The sequence below is a fragment of the Thamnophis elegans genome, chromosome 2, assembly GCF_009769535.1.
Source record: "Thamnophis elegans isolate rThaEle1 chromosome 2, rThaEle1.pri, whole genome shotgun sequence".
Classification (NCBI taxonomy): Eukaryota; Metazoa; Chordata; class Lepidosauria; order Squamata; family Colubridae; genus Thamnophis; species Thamnophis elegans.
In genome coordinates, this window is record NC_045542.1 from 151,778,432 (window position 1) to 151,791,611 (window position 13,180).

The 13,180-nt window shown below is 40.5% G+C and overlaps 1 pseudogene; it reads left to right on the forward strand.

Moving 5' to 3' along the window:
- The window catches only part of LOC116524073, a 28,164-nt pseudogene extending 17,644 nt beyond the window's left edge, over window positions 1-10,520 (forward strand).
- Window positions 10,521-13,180: the final 2,660 nt, after the last annotated feature.

The window sequence follows — 13,180 nt, forward strand, 5'->3', positions numbered from 1 at the left end:
TGGAAAATATTTTTAAACTGTGTAAAAATAATTACTGTGGTTGCTATTTTTGAGAAGTACTTTTTGATTATCAGAGATGACAAATACATTGAACCAGAGGTGGGTTCCATCTGGTCCTTTCCAGTATGCCATAAGAGATAGTGAAAATCTGGCGTGCTGGACCAGTCCGGTAGTAATGGTGGTTTGGCCATGCCCACGAACCTCTGCCAGAAGTTTTTTAAAGCCCTGTTCAGGCAAGGGAAAAGAGGTTTTAAAACTAAAAGAGGGGGGGGGGAGAGGGAGGAAGGAAGGGAAGGGAGAAATAAAAAGACATAAAAAGAAAGAAGGAATCTCACTTTTTAACCGGTATTCAGCAAAGTAGAAAAAAATGCTATTGCTTTAAGTCGGAACCGAGCATGCCTGGCTGTGGAATTCTGGGAGTTGAAGTCCATAAGTCTTAAAATTGCCAAGGTTGCTTTGCTGGCTATGGAATTCTGGGAGTTGAAATCCAAAAGTTGTAATGCTGCAAACTTTAAATAGAAACATCCTTTAAATTGAAAAGCTCAAAAGGAAGTTTGCAAAGTGACATTCAGCAGTTGGTTTCTGGGTCAACTGAACAACAATGGATAAAAGGTAGGATTCTTCTAAGGTTCTATGTTTTTGAAGTTTAGGGGTTTGTGTAGAATGGGCTTTGCATTTCAAAAAGGGTTTGGATGATTCCCGGCTTGTGAATGGAACCAAACTTTCTATAGATGCATTATCTCATTATCAATCTGGCAGGCATGTGGAATGAGCCTTTCTGGAAGTAATATTTAATTGGGGGAGGGGTGTTGGTTGCTTCCCACAGAGTGAAGGAAAAAGAATGAAAAACAGCACAGCAATTTAGGGCTAGAAGGCTATTCAGAGGTCAGCTAGTCCAACCCCCTGCTGCAGCAGGAAACCTTACATTGTCTGGATTATTTAGGTGCCTCTAACAGGCAGGAAAATTGCCAGAAAGGAGAAGGAGTTGACTAGCACAAGGCTGCCATGCAGAGGAAGGCAGAGATAGTCTTTGACATATGACTACAATTGAGCCCAAAATTTTGGTTGCTAAACAAGAGCGTTGTTAAGTGAGCTTCACCACATTTTACCCAATCCGTGACATCTCCTGGTGAGTGACATCAAGTTGGCCATGCCAACCCAGTCACATGAACGCTAAGCCATGCCCACAAAATAGGCCATGCCCACAGAACAGATAGTAAAAAAAATTGAAACCCACCCCTGCATTGAACATATCAAAGATAGGAAAGAAAACCTCATCTACATCCTCATCAGCAACATCATCGGAGGCATCAATCCCATCTAATCAACAATTGAGGCCTGTTAGTTGGGCCTCAAGAAGTCAAGCTCCATGCAGAGTATGCAAGTGATGCTACTATTGATCCAAGAAGCCATGATCAAAAGTCAGGAAGTTACGTCAAAATACCCTGATGAGACCAAAAATGAATTGGAGGAGATGAAGAGGGATATACGTAATATGGATGAAAAGATAGGGAACTACCAGCAAATGATAGTGCAGAATAAATAGAGGATACAGAAAATAGAAATAAGGGCTGAGCAAACCGGGGAAAAATGGATGAAGTGGAGCAATAGAGCAATAGCAGTAGACTTATATACCGCTTCATAGGCCTTTCAGGCCTCTCTAAGCGGTTTACAGAGAGTCAGCATATTGCCCCCAACAATCTGGGTCCTCATTTTACCCACCTCGGAAGGATGGAAGGCTGAGTCAACCCTGAGCCGGTGAGATTTGAACCGCTGACCTGCTGATCTAGCAGTAGCCTGCAGTGCTGCATTTAACCACTGCGCCACCTTGGCTACCACAGGCTAATAGAAAATTAGAAGAGACAGTATCTTTGTTGCGATGGAAAAGGCAGCTTATTCTCTGATATTTCAGAATATTGTGGAAGAGAAAGAAGAAGCTCTGGTTGACGTGATGATAGAGCTGCTGGCTGGAGTATTAAAGAAAAAGAAGCATGATGTACAAGAACTAGACAAAATATTCAGAATCCATACAAACTATACAAGAAGGCAAACATTGCCAAAAGAGATGCATGTGAGGTTTACCAAGAAATGCTAAGAGAGGAAATATACAAAAGAACTAGACATGAGCCTATGAAGTACAAAGGGAGAGAAATTCTCATCTTAAAACAAATACCAAGGGAGTTAGAGAGGAGAGGAGAGCAGAGGAGACAGTATCAATTCTTGACAGCACAACCGATTAAATATAATGTGACGTACAATTGGCTGATACCAGAAAGAATTCTGGTTACATGGCAAGACAAAAAAATTAAGGTTGATACCTTGGATAAATTGCATGAATTTCAAGTAAAAGAAAAGCTTTACGTCAAAAAGAAAGAGTGAGGGTGGGAAAAGGAGTGGGCAGAATGAGAAGGCGCAAAAGGACAGAAAGGACAGAAAGGACAGACAGAGATAAGAACAACTAGAAGCGTAAGACCTATATGTAAGTGAAAAGAAGCCTGAAAAGAAAAAGCCTGAGAAAATCGGATCAACGGGCAACCCGGAGGTCCATTCCCAAACATCCAATTTGCGCATTGGGCAGTTTTTCTCCCTCTGGAGGCATCGGAAAGCTTCCCTAAAGCCTCCGGAGGGTGAAAATCAAGACCAAAATCAGCTCGCCAGCACATAGGTGTGCTGCAGCTGCCAGGGCAATGCTTCATGTGCCCTCATAAATGGCTCTGCGTGCCACCTATCACACGCATGCCACAGATTTACCATCACGGATATAGAGTGATAAGTGTATAGAGTGTTATGGTATAACTATGAGATTAATGGATATAACTATAACGTTGAATATTGTGTATATTGAAAACAGACTACATTGTATGACTATGAGAATAATGGTTATAATTATAGTGCATAATACTATATATATTTAAAAGAGAGTTGATAACGACCGTAGCTTGTCATTGCAGAAATGGAAACGTGATGTATAATAAAGAAAAATGCATAATACAAATTATATTTTAAAAAAGAAAGAAAAGACCAGGCAGTAGGACAATGAGACAACCTTTATAGTAAATCTTTAAGGTTATATCTATACCACATTACAAAATTGTGGGGATTGTGGGTTGCTTGTGTTTTTCAAATGCAGCCCATTGTGAAAAGTGTCCAGATGTTCAGTATTCCCAATTAGAAGCAAAATAAACATGTCCCTAAAATTATAATTTTCTTATCTTACAAAGAAATTCTGGGGATCATCCTGACTCTCTTTGTCATTGCTTTATCCATAACCATAACTACTGCCTTTATTCTGGGAATCTTCATTAAATATCAAGAAACTCCCATAGAAAAAGCCAACAATCAGAAACTCACCTACATCCTCCTGATTTCACTCCTGCTTTCTTTCTTGATCTCCCTTCTCTTTATTGGTCGCCTCATGAAAATACACCTTTGGAATCAGAGCTTCAGATTAATGTTCATCCTTGAAGCAACTGATTGTCCAGGCAATATATGTAACTAATTAACTTATACTCCATTAAATAGTTTTAGAGGGTGCAATGGAGAAAGGTCTCAGATGCAAACTTAGCAAAAGAACTCATACCTGCACGTCACATAGCAATGGCCCTGGGCTCAGCTCCTCAGATTTTGTTTAGCCCTTCACCTCCTCAGATTTTGTTTAACCCTCAGCTCCTCAGATTTTGTTTAGCCCTTCATTGTGGTATTGTACTTCTATAGCGTCATATCTTGGCTCCCCATTAGATCTCCTATGTAAGAGACAGGAAATATCACCACTTCATAAAGAAGTCAGTAACAAGCTAATTTACAGATTAGTGCCCCAGGGAATTTTGATCAGATCCTCTTTGTAACCATGAATACAGGTAATCTTCCACATTCTGAAAGATATAAGACATTTAACAAAGGCCTCCAATAGATTATTCAATATTTCTTTTCTGTAGTATCAAATCCACAGGTGGGTTTCACATAAATTTACCACCGATTTGCCCCGCATATGCATGCTCGCTTTTTGAGCATGTGTGCCTTCCACACATTGCACGACGTTCCATGCATGTGCTTTCCTCATGCACATGGCTTAAAAATTGTGGCTAAATAAGACAGCATAGAGCCGGGTTTGTGGGCAGGGCGGGGGCGTGGCAGGGGCATGGCAGGGGTGTGGCGGGCCCACCCACAGGTCACCATTAACGATTTGCCTAAACACGTCTGAACCAGCTGAATACCACCTCTGTTCTTAACCATTGAGAAACATGGCCTCATCCACACCAGACAGAATAAGAAGTATATATAGTGGCTCATTGCCTGGTTTAAGAATATTGAACTGTTTTTCCACATTTGAAGCTTTAGAATGTCAAGAATAAGTTTTCAGACAAAGAAAACAATCAAACTTCCGCGAATTGTTCCTTTCTTGAATCTCAAATTAGGATTATTCTCCTGAGTCAAACAAAACTCTTTTCTCCAACTGCACACTTTTGTGGCAATGCTCATTCCCAATTCCCCTTCTAATTTTTATAAGCATGTATTATTTATTCTCCTTTGGAATTTCCACCACCACAATTAGTTGCCAATCAATGTGACGGCAAATGGGAAAGTCAGCACCTGATACTCTGATTTGTAACAGCCTCCTTCTGTGATGAGAGCAGAGGTTGGGGTAAAGCTGGGCAAATGCTGTAGCAATCTGTAATTGTAGACTCTGAGATTTAACTCTGTGCTGAAGAAAGAACTATAGGAAGGATCTCTTGCAGTGTATATCAAATGTTGTTGCTGATGCATATACAGCTTTTTGTGCTTCAGCTTCTGTCTCAAATACCCTGTGCCAGTATGCTGGTGAAATGCCCATTTAAGGTGATAATAGAAGAAAAGGAATGGTTCCATTACTACAAACCAGGAGACTACTGGATTACTGGAATAATGTCTGGAATCGTAGCTCGATTGTATGAATTTTCGTTCTCAAAACCTCCAACCCATCAACTGCAAAGGTAATTGTCAGCACATCCAGGATTCTGGTGATTGAGTTTACCTGCTCCAATGTCTTTTCTAGGAATGATTTCCATTCCCTGATTCCTCACCTTGAGAAAGGCAAATTCATTATTGCTTCTCTCCTTTTCCTTTAGAGGAAAGGCTGCTTGGGAACATGATGATTCTGTAAAAGTTCCTTTTAAGTTCTTGCACAAGTGTCAGCCTCAACACTGGGCACTGTGAACACTCTCCCACGATGACTCTTACCTGGATGGGGTTCTGCCTTATTTCAAAATGATTACCTTGGACAGTCAGCAACCTGTTAATTCATATTTATTTTATTTATTTATGAACAATAGTTAAACATTAACTCCTAATAAAGTGATTGAATGAATACCTTAGAATAGAGGGAGATCTCGTGTATTTTCTCCCCACTGTTTCTTCCCCTCCTTACATTTACTCTATAATTCCTACCACCCTCTCCGCTCTTTCTTTCCACCCTTTAACACTTTTGCCACTTTTGTGGCTTTCCGGTTCCTTTTGGTTTAAATAAAAGGAATATCTTAAAATAGTAGAGTTGGACGGGACCTTGGAGGTCTTCTTCATTTTCCAGAGGTTCATTGAAGTTTCCATAAATTTTTGTATGTTGCTGCTGATGCCAAACATTTTCAGGCATTTCTTGATCCAGCTGTGGGGAACTGAATCAAATGCTTTCTTATATTCTATCCAAGCCATGAACATGTTGGCTCGTCTTTTCTTTGAATTCTTTAGGATTACCTTGTCAATCAGCAGTTGATCCTTTGTTCCTCTTGAATTTTGCAGCACCCTTTCTGTTCTATAGGAAACAAGTCATTTCTTTTCAAGTATCCCTAAATTTGATTTGTAGTGATGTGAATAAGGAGCTTGTGTGTTGTTAGCAAGCAGGTGATTGGCCTATGGTTTCCAGGGTCCTTTCCTCTTTCTTTATCTTTTTGGATCAAAAATCTCCTTCTAGTTGTCATCCACTCATCATTTTCATTTTTTTAAAAGATCTGGTTCATTTGGGCTGCCAATCTTTCATGCACACTTGTAAGTGCAATTAGCCAGAAGCTGGTCCATGTGCACTCCAATTCTTCACTTTTCTTGACTGCCTTTGCACCTTTTTTTTTTCACATATTCCATTTTATGCAATTTAATAGAATCCTCAACCTGTTTGATCCCTTTTGCATTTCTGTTCTGCTTCTTATTGTTTTCCCACAAGTTCTTCCAGAATTTAAGAGCTTTCTCCTTATCCGGTTTTTCATTTGTTGTTACTCCATCTCCACTTTCTAACCTCTTATAAAACTGGTCCTGATTTGCTCTAAACTGTGAGTTTTCCTTGAACTGAGTTACTCGATTTTCATATCTTTTAATATTTTCAGCATCTACAACAACCCTCCGCTTCAGCTCTTCAATTACTACCGCAATCTCCTTGTTCTCCAAATCATATCTTGCTTCCAGGCTGCTTTTGACCTGTTTGTTCTTTAGCTGACCTTGCCTTAGGTTTTTCAATTTCATTATTTTTTCTATTTCTTTTTCCCTCAACTCTGGCATCTCCTGGAACAGCAATATCAATAAACTGTATGCTTTGGCCCTCTGCAACCGGGATATCTGCCATGTTGTGCTCCAAATGACGATCCGTTTGTATTCGAAAGTCCCATAAGAACTTCACCTTCTCATTTTCGATAACTTTTTCCACTTTATGTTCTACATAATGACCAGTGGATTAATTTAGCAGCTTGGTCCTGTCTAGCTTTGTAATCAGTTTGTGCAATTTTTCTGCATTCACATATTAAATATTAAACAGTTTTGACTTTGAAACTTTCCTTCAATGTTTTTCAAGAGCTGTCCATGCAAAGCTTTGGTTTTCCATCTATTTAATCTGTCACCCAGCTGTTTTTCCTTATATTCTACCTTTGTTTCTGTTATTTTTATGCTGTTCTCCATTTTCACAGTCTGCAGCAATTTTTCTGCACTTTGGTTCACATGATCATTCAAACTTCATTTTTCTTCTTCTACAGTTTGATGGATTTGCAATAGCCCCCTGCCCTCTATTTTTCTTGGCAGGTACAACCTGTCGATGGCACTTTCTGGATGCAAAGCATGGTACACATTCAAAAATTTGTGTGTTTTCCAGTCCATGTTTTCCAGTTCAGCCAAAGTCCAGTTGATGATTCCAGCTGAGTAGCATACCACTGGAACTGCCCTTTTATTGATGCTTTTAATTATGTTTCCAGCATTCAGCTTTGATTTTCATATTTTGCGGACCCTCCTGATGTATTCCTTTTGCGTTGACTCTTTGACTTTTCCATTCAAGATGTTATCTGCTTCCAATATGCATAAGTACTTGTAACCATCATCCTTTGCTAATGCTTTCACTATATTTTCATTTTTATTTTATATTTCTATTTTCTGCTCCTCGGTAAATGACTCTCTCCAAACCGCAATACAATCCCCAGCTAGCTGTCAATAGCCATCAAAAACGCTTTTAATCCACAAAAAAATAGAATCAGATAAGAAGAAAAGAGACTTCCCCCTGGGCTCTTCCTTTTAGTTTTTAATTTTTCTTCACTTCCAAACTGCAGAAGACAAAATCCTCTGAGGCTTTGGTGTTTAACCTCCGCTGCTTCCTTTTCTCAATTTTTCAATAACATTCCCCGAATATCAGTTAGCCGCTAATTCCGCTCCAGGACTTTTTTAAAGAATAAGATCAGTTTTTCTCTTTCTCTGTGAGTTGGTCAATCACTCATCCAGTTTCAACACTCTGTTCCCAGCACCACTCCTGCACAATAACTTAGTCCAGTTGCCCCAGCTTTGTAGTGGTTATTCAATTATGACTGCTGCCCCCACTGCCAATTTAAAGGTTTTTTCTCTGACCTCCCAAGAAACTGACGGTTCCTCTAGGTCATCAGAGCCGTCCATTCTTCTCCCCAGTCTGAAGACTCCCCAACAGTGATTTGTCTGGCTGGGTTTCCGCAAGGCTCAGCAGAGCCTGCTTTTTTCCCAGCCGGTCTCGTGGCTTCTGGCTTTGCCTATTTATTTATTGGAATTGCTCAAACAAAAAGAAGAACAAGAATAAGAGAATAAAAGATGCAATTACAGGGACAATAGGCCTGTTGGTGCACTTATGCACACTCCTTCTACTGACTATTTAAGTATAAAGTAAGTGAAGTGAAGTATAAAGTGAAAATTTGTAGCTGAGACAACTGAGTCAGGTAGGGCATGCAAGACTTCGACAACTCTATTACAGAAATCGTATTTTTACATTCAAGTTTAGAAACAATTTTAATGGAGTTTAAAGCGGTTGTTTGCATGCATATTATTGCAATTAAAACAGAAAAAGATATTTACAGGTAAAACATTACTACGTATAATTTTGTATGGAATACCTAGATATGACTGCATGCAACGCAGTTCTAAGTTATCCAAGCTGAGAATTTTGAGCCTAGTAGCATAAGGAATTCTATTCTGTACAGAAGAGTGCAAGAAGAATGCAAGAAGCCTTTTCTCGCAAAGTACTTCTGAACCTGCTTGATTGTACTGATGTCAGATATATGGTGGGGTTTCCAAACAGTTGAACAATACTCTAAAATTAGTCTAACTTAAATTTTATAACGTCTAATAACAATACAATGTTTCCAGAAAAAAAACTTTGCAAAATTAAGTTGAGAACTCTTAATTCTTTTTTTTAGCAATGCTGTTATAGTGAGCTTTGGAGCATAAATCATCAGTGATAAATACACCTAGGTCCTTGATAAAGTGAGTGTAATCTGCTACATTAATGCCACCTAGCTTATACTTGACACTCTGATTACATTTACCAATAGGTAAGATAGAGCATTTATTAATCAAAATTTGAAGTTGCCAAATAGATGCCATTCAGACACATAGTTGAGATCACTTTGCAAAACAACAGAATTATCTGTAGAATTGAATAATTTTATGTCATTGGCAAAAAGAACACAATTGCTTTTAAGTTGATCACATAAATCATTGATATAGAGCAAAAAAGATGATGAAATTTCTTATGTTGCAGTGACAACAACAACTTCTACTACATTCTGCCCTTTTTGTTGGCTGTTCACGAAATCAACCAGAATCCTTGGCTCTTATCCAACATCACTCTGGGCTACAACATCTATCAGAACTTTTTCAGTGCAAGAATGACATATGAGGCCATGCTGGATGTACTGTCTACAGGACAGGAGAACGTCCCAAACTATAGTTGTGGAAGACAAAAGAACCTGCTAGCAGTTCTTGAAGAGATGGATTCTGAACTCTTTGATCATATATCTAATGTCATGAGCATCTATAAAATTCCACAGGTATAAAGGAAAATGGAATTAATTCCAAGTTTTAAATTGTTCAGATTTGCCTTGAAGGCTGCAGTTGTACATATTTCTCCAAATAATTTGAAAGTCAGAGAGTAAATATTAGAAGAGCTGAAATATTTTAAATTCACAAAGTATGTGAAGTGTGTGTGTGTGTGTGTGTATACATACATATGTAGTTATGTAGTTCCTGAGATCAGTTGCCCCCCACCTGCCCCCATCCTAGCCTGTCCTAAATTTCTGCATGTTCAGCTCAGCTGATTCACGCAGCACATAGGATTTCTGTGCTTCAGCTGTTTTCGTTACTGGTGCTGCTCAAATGGTAAGCTGTAGAGCTTGAAATTGGTCCATTTTGTACTAGTACTAAAGACTCAGCAGAGGGCTAGTACTAGTAACACCAGAAAGTATGAAGTGGCTAGGTCAAAGGCAAAAGGATGCTCAGCTATGGATGTATCTGGTGGTGAAAGGAAAATCTGATGCTGTAAAGATCTACAGTCCATAGCAAGTTGGAATGTAAGATCCATGAATCAAGGCAAGCTGGATGTGGTCAGAGATGAGATGACAAGCAAGAGATAATAAGACTAAACATTGACGTCTTAGGAATCAGCGAATAAAAATGGACATGAATGGTGAATTTAATTCAGATGATCAACAGGTATACTACTGTGGGCAAGAATCCCTCAGAAGAAATGGAGTAGCCTTCATAGTTAATAGTAGAGTAGAAAAAGCACAATCCCCAAAATGACAGAATGTTCTCAGTTCGAATCCAAGTTAAACCACTCAACATCACAGTTGTCCAAGTCCATGCCCCAACCACTGGTGCTGAAGAGGATGAAGTTGACCAGTTCTATGAAGCACTAAAGTACCTTATAAAATTAACCCCAAAATGATCTCCTTATCATCATGGGGAGATGGAATGGTAAAGTAGGAAGTCAAAAGATAACTGGAATAACAGGCAAGCTTGGCCTTGGAGTACAAAATGAAGCAGGTCACAGACTACAAACACTCTTTTCCAACAACCCAAGAGATGACTACACTTGGACATCACCAGATGGTCAACACAGAAAACAAATTGATTATGTGCTCTGCAGCCAAAGATGGAGAAGTGCTATACAGTCAGTAAACATAAGACCGGGAGCTGACTGTGGCTCAGATCATGAGCTTCTAGTTGCAAATTTTAGGCTTAAAATGAAGAAGATAGGGAAAAATTTAGGTATTTAGGTATTTATTATACATTTATAGGCCGCCCTTTTCCCTGAGGGGACTCAGGGCGGCTTACAATAAAAGGGGAAAGGGAGTGTAGGACAAATACAAAAAGAAGTGTGAACGAGAATAAATTAAACAGTAAAATACAACATTCACTCGACATTCGTGAGGGGCGAAAGTAAAAACTTATCCCCAGGCCTGACGGGCTAGCCAGATCTTGAGGGCTGTGCGGAAGGCCTGGACGGTGGTGAGGGTACGAATCTCCACGGGGAGATTATTCCATAGCATCGGAGCCGCAACAGAGAAGGCTCTCCTCCGAGTAGTCGCCAGTCGGCACTAACTGGCGGATGGAATACGGTGGAGGCCAGCTCTATGCGATCTGATGGGACGCAGGGAGGTAATTGGCAGAAGGCGGTCTCTCAAATAGCCAGATCCACTACCATGGAGCGCTTTATGGGTGGTGAGTAGGACCTTGAAGTGCACCCGGAGATCGACAGGTAGCCAGCGCAGCTCACGGAGGATCGGTGTTATGTGGGCGAACCGTGGTGCACCCACGATCACTCACGCGGCCGCATTCTGGACTAGCTGAAGTCTCCGGGTGCTCTTCAAGGGCAGCCCCATGTAGAGCACGTTGCAGTATTTCAGCCTAGAGATCACAAGGGCTCGAGTGACTGTTGTGAGGGCCTCCCGATTCAGGTAGGGCCGCAACTGGCGCACCAGGCGAACCTGGGCAAATGCCCCCCTGGTCACAGCTGAAAGATGGTGGTCGAAACTCAGCTGTGGGTCCAGGAGGACTCCCAAGTTGCGGGCCCTATCTGAGGGGTATAAATTTTGTCCCCCCAGCCTGAGTGATGGTATGTTGGTCAAATTTTTGGGAGGAAAACACAACAGCCACTCGGTCTTGTCTGGGTTGAGTATCAGCTTGTTTGCTCTCATCCACTAAAACACTAAACCACTCAGGTATGGACTAAATCATATCCCTTATGAATCCATACATCCAGTAAAAGTGACAAATAGATTCAAGGAATTAAATCTGATTCCTTAGATCTATGGATGGAGGTTCACAACATTGTACAAGAGGTAGCAACTAAAACCATCTCAAAGAAAAAGAAATTCAAGAAAGCAAAATGACTATCTGAGGAAGCTTTACAAATAGCTGAGGAAAGAAAGGAAGTGAAAGGCAAGGGAGAAAGGAGAAGATATACCCAACTGAATGCAGAATAGCTTGAAGAGATAAGAATGCCTTCTTAAATGAACAGTGGAAAGTAATAGAAGAAAACAATAGAATATTGAGCACCAGAGAACTTTTTGAGAAATTTGGAGATACGAAGAGAACATTTCATACAAAGATGTGCATGATAAAGGACCAAAATGGCAGGGACCTAACAGAGGCAGAAGAGGTTACTAAGGGTGGCAAAATTATACAGAAGAACCAAAGAAGAATGAGCTTAACATCCCCGATAACCATGATAGGATGATCATGGACCTCAAGCCAGACATTCTGGAATGTGAAGACAAAAGGATCTTAGGAAGTCTGAGCAACAACAAAGTTAGTGGAGCTGATAGTATTGCAGTTGAGCTATTCAAAATCTTAAAAGATGATGCGGGTGATCACTGACCATAAGCCAGACATTCCGGATTGTAAAGTCAAATGAGTGTGTGGACCACACCAAATTGTGGTAAATTCTTAAAGAGATGGGAGTGCGAGACCATCTTATTTGTCTCTTGAGAAACCTATATGTGGGTCAAGAAGCAACAGTGAGAACTGGACTCGGAACCACTGATTGGTTCAAAATTAAGAAAGGAATTAGGCAAGGCTGTATACTGTTGTCCTGCCAATTTAATTTATATGCAGAACACAGCAGAGGTGAATTTTTGCCAGTTTGCCCCAAATCGGGCGAATTGATAGTGGCAGGATCAGGAAGCGCTGCCTACCTGCCCAGACACTTCTTCGCATGCTCAGAAGCCTCACTTGCGAGCAAATGTGTGCATGTACAAGTGAACCAGTAGTTAAATAAATTGAAACCCACCACTGGAACACATCATGAGAAAGATGGGGCTAGATGAATCACAAGTTGGAATTAAGATTGCCGGGAGAAATATCAACACCCTCAGATATGCAGATGATACCACTCTAATGGCAAAAAGTGAGGAGGAACTAAAGAGCCTCTTGATGCGAGTGAAGGAGGAGAGTGCAAAAGTTGGCTTGAAACCTAACATTAAGAAAAGTAAGATCATGGCATCTGGCCCTCTCAATTCCTGGCATATAGATGGGGAAGAAATGGAGCTAGTGACAGATTTCATTTTCATGGGATCTATGTGTTCCCTGGGTCAGCAGCTGCTTCTCTCAATTGCTGCTCATGGTGGGAGAACATCTTGTACAATTTAGCAGCTGTGAGCTGCATCTTTTCTCTAAGTCCCATCCAGAAAGCACTGCAGCACAGAGAAGCAGCAATCATGTTGAATGCTGTTTCTCTCAGCCACAGCACTATTCAGATGGGACTTAGAGACAAGAGTTGGCTCACAGCTGTTAAATTGCACAAGACACTCTCCCAACAGTGCGGAGAGAAGCATCTGTTGCCCTGGAGAGCAGAGATGGACAGGAGTAGGCCCCGAAAGGCTGCTTGGCCAAGCTTTGCGCATGGTGGAAGCACACATATTAACATTTTTAGTGA